The following is a 14954-nucleotide window of genomic DNA, read 5'->3' as shown; positions in this document are numbered from 1 at the left end:
TGTGATGAAGTCGGAGCATGATTTATTTATTGATTGCCATCCTTTGTGTGGAGGTCGGGATCGCTCGGATGGTTAACCCCTACCAACCCTTCCCCTAGGAGCATGCGCATAGTACTTTTTTTTGATGACTAGTAGATTTTTGCAAAGTATGTGAGTTCTTTATGACTAATGTTGAGTCCATGGATTATAAACATTCCCACCCTTCCACCACTGCTAGCCTCTCTAGTACCCCGCAACTTTCGTCGGTACCATACACCCACCATATACCTTCCTCAAAACACCCACCATACCTACCTATGACATTTCCATAGCCATTCCAAGATATATTGCCATGCAACTTTCCACCGTTCTGTTTATTATGACACGTTTCATCATTATCATATTGCTTTGCATGATCATGTAGTTGACATCGTATTTGTGGCAAAGCCACCGTTCATAATTCTTTCATACATGTCACTCTTGATTCCTTGCACAACCCAGTACACCCTTGGAGTCATTCATATAGAGTCATATTTTGTTCTAAGTATCGAGTTGTAATTCTTGAGTTGTAAGTAAATAAAACTGTGATGATCTTCATTATTAGAGCATTGTCCCATGTGAGGAAAGAATGATGGGGACTATGATTCCCCCACAAGTCGGGATGAGACTCCGGACGAAAAATAAAAAAAGAGGCCAAAAAAAGAGGGCCGAAAAAACGAAAAAATGAAAGAAAAAGAGAGAATGGGCAATGCTACTATCCTTTTACCACACTTGTGCTTCAAAGTAGCACCATGATCTTCATAATAGAGAGTCTCCTATGTTGTTACTTTCATATACTAGTGGGAATTTTCATTATAGAACTTGGCTTGTATATTCCAATGATGGGCTTCCTCAAATTGCCCTAGGTCTTCGTGAGCAAGCAAGTTGGATGCACACCCACTTAGTTTCTTTTTGAGATTTTATACACTTGTAGCTTTAGTGCATCTGTTGCATGACAATCCCTACTCACTCACATTTATATCTATTAATGGGCATCTCCATAGCCCGTTGATACGCCTAGTTGATGTGAGACTATCTCCCTCTTTTTGTCTTCTCCACAACCACCATTCTATTCCACCTATAGTGCTATGTCCATGGCTCACGCTCATGTATTGCGTGAAAGTTGAAAAAGTTTGAGAATACTAAAGTATGAAACAATTGCTTGGTTGAAACCGGGGTTGTGCATGATTTAAAGATTTTGTGTGATGAAGATAGAGCATAGCGAGACTATATGATTTTGTAGGGATAGCTTTCTTTGGCCATGTTATTTTGAGAAGACATGATTGCTTCATTAGTATGCTTGAAGTATTATTATTATTATGTCAATATTAAACTTTTGTTTTGAATCTTATGGATCTGAATATTCTTGCCACAATAGAGAAGATTACATTGATAAATATGGTAGGTAGCATTCCACATCAAAAGTTACGTTTTTATCATTTACCTACTCGACGACGAGCAAGAATTAAGCTTGGGGATGCTTGATACGTCTCCAACGTATCTATAATGTTTGATGTATTCATGCGATGTTTATAATATTTTTACATGATTTTGGTATGATTTGGTTAGAACTAACCCGGACTGACGTTGTTTTCAGCAGAACTACCAGTGGTGTTGTTTTTGTGCAGAAATAAAAGTTCTCGGAATGCGCTGAAAATCAACAGAGAATATTTTTGGAAAATAAAAAAATACTGGAACAAAAAGCTACCGGAGGAGAGTCCCGAGGGCACCACGAGGGTGGAGGGTGCCCCCCTAGGGCGCGCCCCCTGCCTCGTGGACTCCCTATGGGGCCACCTGACGTGAAACCGACGCCAATCCCTCCTATAAATCCCCAAACTTTCAGAACAAAACCTAAATCGGGAGTTCCGCCGCCGCAAGCCTCTGTAGCCACCAAAACCAATCGGGACCCTGTTTCGGCACCCTGCCGGAGGGGGGAACCATCACTGGTGTCCATATTCATCATACCAACACTCTCCATGACAAGGAGGGAGTAGTTCACCCTCAGGGCTGAGGGTATGTACCAGTAGCTATGTGTTCGATATCTCTCTCTCGTGTTCTTGATTTGGCACGATCTTGATGTATCGCGAGCTTTGCTATTATAGTTGGATCTTATGATGTTTCTCCCCCTTTGTCTCCTTGTAATGGATTGAGTTTTCCCTTTGAAGTTATCTTATCAGATTGAGTCTTTAAGGATTTGAGAACACTTGATGTATGTCTTGCGTGGGATACCCGTGGTGACAATGGGGTATTCTATTGATTCACTTGATGTATGTTTTGGTGATCAACTTGCGGGTTCCGTGACCTTGGGATTCTATGCATAGGGGTTGGCATACGTTTTCGCCTTGACTCTCCGGTAGAAACTTCGGGGCACTCTTTGAAGTTCTTTGTGTTGCTTGAATAGATGAATCTGAGATTTTGTGATGCATATCGTATGATCATACCCACGGATACTTGTGGTGACATTGGACCATCTAGGTGAGATTAGGGTTTTGGTTGATGCGTGTCTTAAGGTGTTATTTTACTACGAACTCTAGGGCTGTTTGTGACACTTATAGGACTAGCCCAATAGATTGATCAGAAAGAATAACTTTGAGGTGGTTTCATACCCTACAATAATCTCTTCATTTGTTCTCCGCTATTAGTGACTTTGGAGTGACTCTTTGTTGGACGTTGAGGGATTGTTATATGATCCGATTGTGTTATCCTTGTTGAGAGAACTTGCACTAGTGAAAGTATGAACCCTAGGCCTTGTTTCCTAGCATTGCAATACCGTTTTCGCTCACTTTTGTTAGTTGCTACCTTGCTATTTTTATATTTTCAGATTACAAAAACCTATATCTACCATCCATATTGCACTTGTATCACCATCACTTCCCTGAACTAGTGCACCTATACAATTTACCATTGTATTGGGTGTGTTGGGGACAAAAGAGACTCTTTGTTATTTGGTTGCAGGGTTGTTTGAGAGAGACCATCTTCATCCTACGCCTCCCACGAATTGATAAACCTTAGGTCATCCACTTGAGGGAAATTTGCTACTGTCCTACAAACCTCTGCACTTGGAGGACCAACAACGTCTACAAGAAGAAGGTTGCGTAGTAGACATCACACCTCCCCCTCAGCAACTGCCTTGGAGCCGCTTCCCCGAGCCTTGGAGGAGACCGCCTCAAGGGCACCGGGTTGCGCCAGCCCCGTGGTGGCCCCTTCTGCTGCCTCGGGAGCCTCAGCCTCTTGAGCAGCTGGTGGCGCCTGACCTCCGGAGATCGCCTCGGTGGCACCTTGTGGCGTGTGCCTCCCTGCTTCCACATTTGGGCGCGCGCCACGGGTTCTAGAAGCAAGGGAACCATGAGGATAGGATTCTCGCGAGGCTCTTCAAGGCCATCCGGGCATAACCCCCACTCGTGGAAGAGGGGCATCTGCTCCTGCTTGTGTGAGGGGGCGCGTAAGTCAAGGCCGACCCGGACTCTAGCGGGAGTCCGGCGCCCGCACGGCTGTGGCGGCGGGAGGCGATGCGCGTGCATTGTGCCGGCTGGGTTTTGGCCCACTCGGTCCCGGGAGTTCTTTTTAACAATTACGGCGCAAAATTAAAATCCTAAATAAAATATATAAGAAATTCTAAAAATTCCAGAAACAATTTTCACCGTCTAAACCTAATATTTAGGACAAGATGAACATTTTTCTGGACTAATATGCAATTTTCAAAAATGCAATTTTTTTTCTAACTTAAATAAAATAGCAAATAAAATACCAATAAAATAATAATTTGATTTTAAAACTCTTTCTACAATATTTCCCTGAAGTTGAAGAAGTCATATTATCTTCTCTCATATATTTTTATTATTGGAAATAATTGGATAGAAAAATATTAAAATCAAATTAATCCTCTCTTCAAATTTGAAATAAATTCAAATATGTTTTTTTGTGAAACCTCCAACTCTCTCCTTGGGTCCTTGAGTTGCTTAAGATTTCTAGGATCACAACAAAATGCAAGAATAAATATGATATGCATATGATGATCTATGCATAACATTTAAATTGAAAATTGGGATGTTACACCTAACCAATCTAGGAGACACCGCTCTCCAAAAGGTAATAGATGGTGTGTTGATGATGAACTCCTTGCTCTTGTGCTTCAAATGATAGTCTCCCCAACACTCAACTCTCTCTCTCTCTCTCAGATTTGGCTATGGTGGAAAGATGATTTAAGTGGAAAGCAACTTGGGGTAGGCTAGAAATCAAGATTCTTATAGTAGGATTGGAATATCTTTATCTCAACACATGAGTGGGTGGTTCTCTCTCACAAAATGTATGGTGGAAGTGTACACACGTTCTAATGGCTCTCTTTCTAATGGAGAAGGGGGCGGAGGGGTGTATATAGCCTCCACACAAAATCCAACCGTTACACACATTTGACTCATCTTAGTGGGACCGAACGGTTAAACTCGGTCAGACCGATATGTTCAAAAATGTGAAAGTTAGGAATCTCGATGGTACCAACTGGAACAACTCGGTGAGACCGATGTGCAAGGTCTTAGGGGAAACATCATCTTGGTGGCACCGACTGCATCAACTCGGTGAGACCGGAGTGAAGCAATAAGGCAACAGAGAATCTGCCAAGCCAACTCGGTGAGACCGAAGTAAATGCAACAAGTCACAGAGTGTTGGTAGGGCCATCTCGGTGAGACCGAGAGTCATATCGGTGAGACCGAATTATTATGGTTTTTGGTAGTGGCTATGTCATACGAACTCGGTGGCGTTGGATAGAAAGAATCAGTGGGGCTGAGTTGGAGTTTAGGATTTTGACATATTTGGATGGAGAAAGTGGCTGAGGGTTTTAGAGCAATATCACTAAACATCTGAGCAAGTAAGCCATTAAGCAACACCTCATCCCCTTTTAATAGTATTGGCTTTCCTATGAACTCAATGTGATCTTGGATCACTAAAATAAAGATGAAGAGTCTTGAGCTTTTGCCAATATATGTCCTTAGCATTTTGAGGGGTCCACATCTCTAGTCCATGCCATGCCATCCATTGAACTTCCTAAAATATTTCTCTTGAATGGATATTAGTTCAATGAGCTATATGTTGTTATGAATTACCAAAACCACCCAGGGATTATTTGCACTTTCAACTCCCACTTAAAACAACATCCTTCAAGTTGCCTAAGTGTTTACATGATCCATATCAACCAACCCATGTCCGATTATCACATGAGATGGGGTGGTCATCAATGGTGAACATCTACATGTTGATCATATCTACTATATGACTCATGTTCGAACTTTCAGTCTTCCGTGTTCCGAGGCCATGTCTGTACATGCCAGGCTCGTCAAGTTTAACCCAAGTGTTCCGCATGTGTAAAACTGGCTTACACTCGTATGCGAACGTAGAGTCTATCACACCCGATCATCACATGGTGCTTCGAAATGATAAACTTTTGCAACGGTGCATACTTAGGGAGAACACAGTTATGTTGAAGTTAAGTTAATGGGTCATCTTATAATGCTACCGTCGTCCTAAGCAAAATAAGATGCATAAAAGATAAACAACACATGCAATCAAAATATGTGACATGATATGACCATTATCATCTTGTGCTTTTGATCTCCATCACCAAAGCACCGGCATAATCTCCATCGTCAGCGGCATGAGACCATGATCTCCATCATCCTGTCGTCACGTGGTTGCCTAGCCAACTATTGCTTCTACAACTATTGCTAACACATGGAAATAAAGTAAATCAATTACATGGCATTTAAGAATTGGCACGTAGGTCATACAATAAATTAAAGACAACCCTGTGGCTCCTGCCGGTTGCCGTACTCATCGACATGCAAGTCATGAACGTATTACAAAACATGTTCATCTCATATATCAACTTATATCACATCACATTTTGGCCATACCACATCACAACATGCCCTGCAAAAACAAGTTAGACGTCCTCTACTTTGTTGTTGCAATTTTTACGTGGCTGCTAGGGCAAACTATAAGAACTGTTCTTATATACACAAAACCATGATATACAAGTTGCCTTTTAACCTTCTACAAGGACCACCCTCATCAAATCAGATTCAACTAAAGTGGGAGAGACAGACACCCGCAAAGCTACTTTTATGCAATACAAGTAGCATGTCAGATGGTGGAACCGGTCTCATGTGCATGGACATGTAAGGTTGGTCCGAGCCACTTCATCCTACAATACTGCCGAGTCCAAATAAGAAAAGGGAAGTACACAATTTGAACATCAACGCCCATAACTTCTTTGTGTTCTACTCATTAATACCCATGTAGACCAAAAGCGTTAGCGTCGTAACGCGGTTGACGTAGTCGTACTCTTCATGATCCAATCCGATCTAGTGTCGGACGGACGGCACCTCCGAGATTAGCATACATTCAGCTCGTTGGCGTCCTCTCCTTCTTGATCTAGCAAGTGAGAGAGAGGAGGTAGGTGAGATCAGAACCAGCATTGCGGTAATGGTGGCGGTGGTGGAAGCAGAACTCCGGTAGGGCTTCGCCAAGCGCTAGCGGAACATGGAGGAGCAACGGGAGGGTGACGGGGCAAGAACAGAAGGGTTAGTTGCCCCTTGCACCTCCCTACTATAAATTGGGGTGAGGGAGGGGAAAAAAGTCCTAGCCCCCCTCCCAAGGCAGGGGGCGGAGGCAAAGGGGGAGGAGTGCACTCCAAGCCAAGTGGAGGCCCTCCCCCTTAGGGTTTCCCCTCCCCAATGCGCATGGGCCTTGTAGGGGCTGGTGCCTCTAGCCCATTAAGGCCATGGAGCCCCCTACATTGTATGGAATGTTGTGGAACCTCTGCGGACTTCCGAATCCCCGCGGAACCCTCTGGAACCTTCTTGTGGCTTCCCGGTACAATACCGAAAATACCAGACCTTTTCTCGGAACCCCGACAATAACTTTCCATATATAAATATTTACCTATGGACTATTCCGGAGCTCCTCGTGATGTATAGGATCCCATCCGAAACTCCGAAGAACCTTTGGATTTTCCACTATTAATATCTCAATACTGCTCTAGCACTACCGAACGTTAAGCGTGCGACCCTACGGGTTCAGAACATGCAGACATGACCGAGACTCCTCTCTGGTCAATAACCAATAGCGGAACCTAGATGCACATATTAGTTCCTACATATTCAATGAACATCTTTATCGGTTGAACCACGATGTCAAGGATTCAGTCAATCTTGTATGCGATTCCTTTTATCCAGCGATATGTTACTTGTCGGAGGTTCGATCATCTGTATCTCCATACCTGGTTCAATCTCGTTACTGACAAGTCTCTTTACTCGTTCCGTAATACAAGATCTGTGACTAAACTCATTAGGCACATGAAGCTTCTTATGATGTTTTATTACCGAGAGGGCCCAGAGATATCTCTCTGACACATGGTGTGACAAATCCCAGTCTTGATCCATGCAACCCAACAGACACCTTCCGGGATACCCGTAGAGCAACTTTATGATCACCCAGTTATGAAGTGATGTTTGATAGCAGACAAGGCATTCCTTTGGTATCTTGGAGTGGCATGATCTCATGGTCTAATGAACTCATAGTTGACATGAAGAAAGTTATAGCAAATAAGTAAACGATCTGATGCTAAGCGTACGGTTGGGTCTGTCCATCACATCATTCTCCTAATGATGTGACCCATTTATCAAATGAAAACTCATGTCTATGGTTTGGAAACCTTAACCATCTTTGATCAACGAGCTAGTCTGGTAGAGGCTTACTAGAGACACAGTGTAGTTTATATATTCACACATGTATTTAAGTATTTGGTCAATACAATTATATGAATAATAAACATTTATAATGAATGAGAAATATGATAATAACCAATTTATTATTGCCTCTAGGGCATATTTCCCACAAGTGAAATGAATGCTATGTGTTCACTTCGCCTTCTACCTTCTCAGTTGCAATCAATTTTGTTCAGACAAACACCGGGCCACTTGCTTCACATCAGCAATAAATTTTCAAGGGGTCAACTCCTTCACATCAATCTTCTCGCCAACAGCTTTGATAGATATTACTCAATCATCTCTGCATCACACATATCCTTTGGTGATGTTCCTCGAACTTGACATCGAATATAGCATTCTCTTCGGTTCTGCATGGACTATATCTCTTTGTGTGCACTAGCAAACAAATCAGTCCATGCATCTTTCTGTCAACAATCACCAAAACACAAGAGGGCAAATATTGCACCAACAGAATGGCTCCTCTGCTTCCACAGTATTTTGATCTAAACCAGGCAACACATCGTGTGTCTATGCCGGTGACGCGGTGACGGTGGCCTTCGTGGGACCCAAGCGGCGACAGCTCCCATGGTCTACTTTTCCTCTGTGTCGGCGGTTGCGTATGTGCTTGCCACCTTTGACGGCAAGCTACAATTCCACCACCGTTTGTGCTGGATGTCGCGGCCATCCACGATGCACCGAAGGTCATGCTCCCCTGCATGTTGGCGTGGAGCAACTAGCCACTCCTCTACGAGCAGGCTTGGAGCGTCGAGTTGCTGCACCAAGGGCCATCTTGGAGCGGCGGCTTGCTCCTCGCTTGCCCACCTATAGCCTCACCCATGGTACTGATGGCCTGGGGTGGGGAGGGGGTGGAGCAGCGAGTTACCTTGCTCGTATCCGGCAGGCTCGTCGGGGCACCCAGCCAACTTTTATGCCGGAGAACTTGTCTTCCTGCTCGCCGGATCTTATGGAGAGTGTGGAGAAAATCGTGCAAGGAGGAGATGGGGAGTGGAGGTGTGGTGTGGTTCTTTCCAGGCATTTGGCCTTGTTTAAATAGCGGACGGACGCGAGGAGCCAACCAACGAAGTGTCTAATGTCAGCCGACTCGCAGATGGATGTGTGGCCGGAGTAGGCTTATCTGCAAATGCGCGGGTTCAATGCAGGTAGGCGGGGCAATCTGAAGCCGGTTGAATGCAGCGAGGAGGCATGTTTAGCCTGGTGTGTAGCGAGTGGTGCTCTCTCAGCAAGCACACCGGTTCAATGCCTGCGCCAGTAAGAGGTTGTGTCCGCTCTGGCACCGGGTGAGAGCAAGTACAATAGAGTGACATAGGCGAGCTATAAGAGATGCCACATCAGATTTATGCCTAGTTGGAGTAGAAATGAGAGGAGAGAGAAGAGAAGTGGGCTATTACAAGCTTACAATCGGCTGTGAACGAGCCCCAAACCTTTTGTCAGAGGAAAAGGTGGGCCATAAATTAAAGATATACTAAAGGTATTATATGAGTGGGCTATTAGGTTAGCTATAAGTGACATGGAAACACCATGCACTAGAGAGGACGACACGGTTTCCACATTGAGGGCGCGCTAGCAGTGTTTCTCCTCCCTAACTCATAATGGCCCCATCAATGCTACATCGCCATCCTTCCATGGAGAACAGGATCCAGTCGGATCTTTCACCGCCGATGATGAGGGAGACAATGGCTATCGTCTGTCTTGTTTAGATCGGGAGAGGGTGAGAGTGTGTGAAGGGAGATACCCTGGCTAGCAGCAAGCGCTAAAACTCCATCCTATGTGTATAGTCATGATTTTCATTTTTCACTCCATACCAATCGTTTTAATAAATTATATAACTCACCATTGAAAATAGGAAATCTTACCCTGCTAAAAAATGAACACCATTGGCGCTGTCACCCCGAGCTTCTTCAGCCCGGTCAGCCACTTCCAGACGCGGGCGAGCTGATGATCGACAAGCTTCACATGCCCCCAGCCTGAGCTGGGCACCGCTGGCGCTCGAGGGGTCAGAAGCAGGGGGCTGCGCGTGCCGGCATCTACAAACAGCCATTGTTTCCGGAACCCCTTCGCATTTGGCAATAGCTTGAAGTCGATCCCTGAGCCGGCCGTCCCTGCAACAGCCTGGAAGGCCGCGCAACGCAAGTGCTGGCGGTCGTCGACCAGACGGAGCAAGAAGAAATGGTGAAACATGGCTACCGAAGGAGCGATGCCGACCATGGCCTCGCTAAGGAATGCGAAGACGACAAGGAGGATGATGGAGCGGGAATCCAGCTGCAGCAGGTGGATCTGGTAGTGCGAGATTATGGCGTTGAAGAAAGGGGAGAAAGGGGGAATCAGGCCCGCGAAGAGAGCGTGAAGATGGACAGGAATGTCAATGGCGCTCATGCCACCCACGGAGTAAGATGCGGGCTGGGCGATCGTCGCCTTCCACTCATTGGAATCAGTGGCAAGAGCTGGGCGGACCTTGGCCAGCCCCTCCTGGGTGTTCACCGTCGACCGCTCGAGAGCAGGTTCCAAGGCCAGCGGGGGCTCAGCCGTAGCATGCGACCTCCCTTTCTTCTTCCTCTACTGCGGCGCCATGGCGGAAGCAAGGGGGAACGATGCTGACACTGGATCTACATGAAGGATTGAAAGTTGGGGGAGAGAAGGGGCGAAGGCCAAGAACATCAATCTACATGGGCAAACTGCTCTAGCAATGGGCGGCCGCCAGGCTTGGCGGATTTCAAGGCAGCATGGGAAAGTGGAGACGCCCACATCCCATCAATCGCCACGCGTTGTCCAAGGCCGCAAGCGATTAGGGCCCGAGACGCTATGCACTTGCCCTTTGGCTTCGCCCAAAAGCCAAGTCCGAGCGTGCCTTGGGCCCAGGGTCTACTGTCGGTGTTCTGGATACATGGGTGAGGGAGTCCTAGACTAAGGGGTCCTCGGGCGTCCGGGCTATGTGATGTGGGCCGGACTGATGGGCCATGAAGATACAAGATAGAAGAACCTCCCCGTGTCCGGATCGGACTCTCCTTTGCGTGGATGGCAAGCTTGGCGTTTGAATCATGTATTTTCCTTCTTCTGTAACCGACTCTGTACAACCCTAGATCCCTCCCGTGTCCATATAAACCAGAGGGTTTAGTCCGTAGGGCAAGAACACAATCATACATGCTAGACATCTAGGGTTTAGCCATTACGATCTCGAGGTAGATCAACTCATGTAACCCCTATATTCATCATAGTCAATCAAGCAGGAAGTAGGTTACTACCTCCATTAAGAGGGCCTGAACCTGGGTAAACACCGTGTCCCCTGCCTCCTTGTTACCTTCGATCCTTAGACGCACAGTTCGGGACCCCCTACCCGAGATCTGCTGGTTTTGACACCGACATTGGTGCTTTCATTAAGAGTTCAACTGTGTCGTCATGAGAAGGATCGATGGCTCCATCAACCATCCACAACAATTACACCCTGATGGAGACTTTCCTCCCTGGCCAAATCTTCGTATTCGGCGGTGTTGCACTGCGTGCCAATTCGATTGGTCAGCTAGAACAGATCGACTGCTACGCCCCTGGTCATCAGATCAGTTTCGGAAACCTAAACTACGTCGCTGATATCCGAGGAGACTTGATCTTCGAAGGGTTCACGGCCTCACATCCGGAACTCCTCGCGGAGTCCGAAGACGGGAGCTTAGAGCCCGCCGGGTTCTTCGCGGCCATAAAGCTCAACACCGGAGATGCTAAGGGGACCGTTTCGCCAGCCGGCTCGGAATCACTCCTGTCCCCCTCTATCCTCACCGAGCCGGACTCACCCCCGTGCACCAGCTCTGAACTCTCGAGGTTTGTGTTATACGAGCCCGGTCAGGAAACTCCCGTCCTGCCCTACTCCACGGATTTTTGCTCCCCTGTCCATACCTCACCCTTAAGCAAGGCTCTAGACTTAATGCGGTCTCTCACCATTAAAGAAGGATCACTGCCAAACTATGCCCAGCCCACACTAGGGGCTGAGTGCATGGAATTCTACGTCCCACCCACCACCCACTTCATAGACACTGTCGAGGATTTAACTGACATGCTCGATTACGCCTCCGAAGACATCGACGACATGGATGACAATGCCAACGAAGAGCAAGGACAGAACCCGCCGTTCACCGGGCGTTGGACGGCCACTTCTTCGTATGACGTATACATGGTGGACATACCCAAAGAGAACGACACCAACGACGAGAAGATTCTAGAAGGTGAACCAGCTGAAGCACCCACGAAGAATCGACGTTAGCGGCGCCGATCAAAATCACGTCGTGAAGAAGACAACAATATAGACACCAGAGACAACAATACTCCGGATAACGCTGAAGACCAAGAAGCCCCTGTCGAGCCAACACTCGAGCAGAAGGATTGGGAAGAGGGGCAGCTCAACCCCGAGTACCCCATCGAGGATGAGGGCTCGAAGGATAGTAACTACCTACCGACCTCCGAAGAGGATGAGAGCCTGGGCGAGGAAGACTTCATCGTACGAGAGGACCCCCTCGAACAAGAGTGCTTCAAGCGTCGGCTAATAGCCATGACCAGAAGCGTGAAAAAGAAGCGGCAGCAACTTCAAGCCGATCAGGATTTACTCAACGACAAATGGACTAGTTTCTTGGCAACCGAGGAATACAGATCGAGCGCCCAACTAAAAGTTACCCAAAGCGCAGGTTGCTCTCCCAATTCGACGAAGAGGTCCCAGAGCATATACCAACAGTGCGTAACACGGCTGATGGACCTGACCGGTCACCTCGTGGACAGGACAGAGCGGCAACCCAAGCCGAACACCAACCCACACCACCTCACCCTAGAGGCAGAGAAACAGCGGCCGTAGGACGCACGCATGACCTTCGACAGGACCTGGACAATAGAGCCGGTCATGCAAGATCAATTTATGGGTCACGAGGGCGTGCACCAGCGCAAGAAGACAAACATCAAGCCTGGCGCGGCACATACAACCTCACACGGGCCGAAAACCCCATACGGACTCCATCCGAACTGCGCCGTGATGTCGCCCGATACAGAGGAGCCGCACACCCTGTATGCTTCACCGATGAAGTAATGGAGCACCAGTTCCCAGAAGGGTTTAAACCCGTAAACATTGAATCATACGACGACACCACAAATCCCGCAGTATGGATTGAGGACTTTCTTCTCCATATCCACATGGCCCCGCGGTGATGACCTACATGCCATCAAGTGTCTCCCCCTAAAACTTAAGGGACCAGCACAACATTGGCTGAACAACCTCCTAGAAAACACTATCGGAAGCTGGGATGACTTGTAGGACGCCTTTGGAGACAACTTCCAAGGTACCTATGTTTGACCTCCGGATGCTGATGACCTTAGTCACATAATCCAATAACCCGACGAGTCAGCCTGGAAGCTGTGGACCAGGTTCTTAATTAAAAAGAACCAAATTGTGGATTTTCCGGACGCCGAAGCCCTCGCGGCCTTCAAACACAGTGTCCGAGATGAGTAGCTTGCCCGACACCTCGGCCAAGAGAAACCAAAGTCCATGGCTGCCCTTACCACACTTATGACCCGCTTTTGCACGGGAGAAGGTAGCTGGCTCGCTCGTAGAAGCAATAGCACCAGCGACCCAGGCACCTCTGAAGTCAGAGACAGCAATGGCAAACCACGACGCCACAAGAACAAGCGTTGAAGCAATACAGAAGACACAGCGGTAAACGCCGGATTCAGTGGATCAAAATCCGGACAGTGGAAGAAGCCATTCAAAGGAAACAAAGATGGTCCATCTAGTTTGGACAGGATACTTGATCGGCCTTGCCAGATTCATGGCACCCCCGATAAACCTGCCAATCACATCAACAGAAATAGTTGGGTGTTTAAACAGGCCGGCAAGCTCAACGTAGGACACAAGGGGAAAAGGCCGCCCAGCGAGGACAACGATGAAGAGCCTCGCCCACCAAACACAGGGAGGGAGAAGCAATCCCCCCCCCCCCCCCCCCCCCGAGGTCAAAATGGTGAATATGATCTATGTCACACACATCCTCAAGAGGGAGCGCAAGCGTGCACTAAGGTACGTCTACCTAGTAGAGCCGGTCGCCCCAAAATTCAACCCATTGTCGGCTTGCCCATGGTTGGCTTGCCCGACCAGTATCCGTCATGGAGGATCAGCAGCTTTGTTCCTCGATCCAATCATCGATGGATTCCATCTCACGCGAGTCCTCATGGACGGTGGCAGCAGCCTTAACCTGCTCTATCAGGACACCGTCTGCAAAATGGGTATTAATCTGTCAAGAATCAAGCCCACGAAAACTACCTTTAAAGGAGTAATACCTGGTGTAGAGGCCCGCTGCTTGGGCTCCGTAACATTGGAAGTTGTCTTCGGCTCGCCCGATAATTTCTGCAGTGAAGACTTGATCTCCGATATCATACCCTTCCGAAGTGGCTATCACACACTGCTCGGATGAACCGCTTTTGCCCGATTCAATGCGCTACCGCACTATACCTACTTAAAGCTCAAAATGCCTGGTCCACGCGGTGTTATAACAGTCAATGGAAACATGGAACGCTCCCTCCACACAGAGGAGCACACCGCAGCTCTTGCAGCCGAGGTATAGAGTGGCCACTTTTAGCCGCACACCTCGTCGGTCACCAAACTGCCAGACCCTTTTAAAAGAGTCTGTACAGCTCAACTAGCTAGTGGTTCGATACATCCAGAGCTAGGCTAGCAGTTCTGCCTCCGCCAATCACCGGGCACACCAGCGGAATTCGCACCGCGCATGCATCATTATGCACAAAAAATACCTTGGGCATCACCGGAGGCACAATATGGGAAGGTCTATAGTGCGGCCCGACCCTATATGATCTTCCACCCTTTTTTACCACAGGTGCGCTCGAGCCCATGTATTCTACGGATTGACAAGGACTCACTCCGAGTCTGATTTTGTATGGCAAACAGAGGACCATTTCCTTCAAGGAACCCCTACCTACAGGACGAAAGCAGCGCAGACATGCGGCAGGACATCCAAAGGACTCTTCGGACCAAACCTTATTTACAAGGACCTGTACTGAGCTTTTCTCCTTGTTATTAGACCCCGACATGTAAAGTGATTTTGCCACTTATGGTACCTCCCTGTACAATCACGCCTCGACGTGTCAATCATATTCTAGGAGCGACAATTTGTTTTT

Source organism: Triticum aestivum, chromosome 7B (genome assembly GCF_018294505.1).
Source record: "Triticum aestivum cultivar Chinese Spring chromosome 7B, IWGSC CS RefSeq v2.1, whole genome shotgun sequence".
Lineage (NCBI taxonomy): Eukaryota > Viridiplantae > Streptophyta > Magnoliopsida > Poales > Poaceae > Triticum > Triticum aestivum.
Note: the sequence above shows the minus strand (reverse complement) of the source record.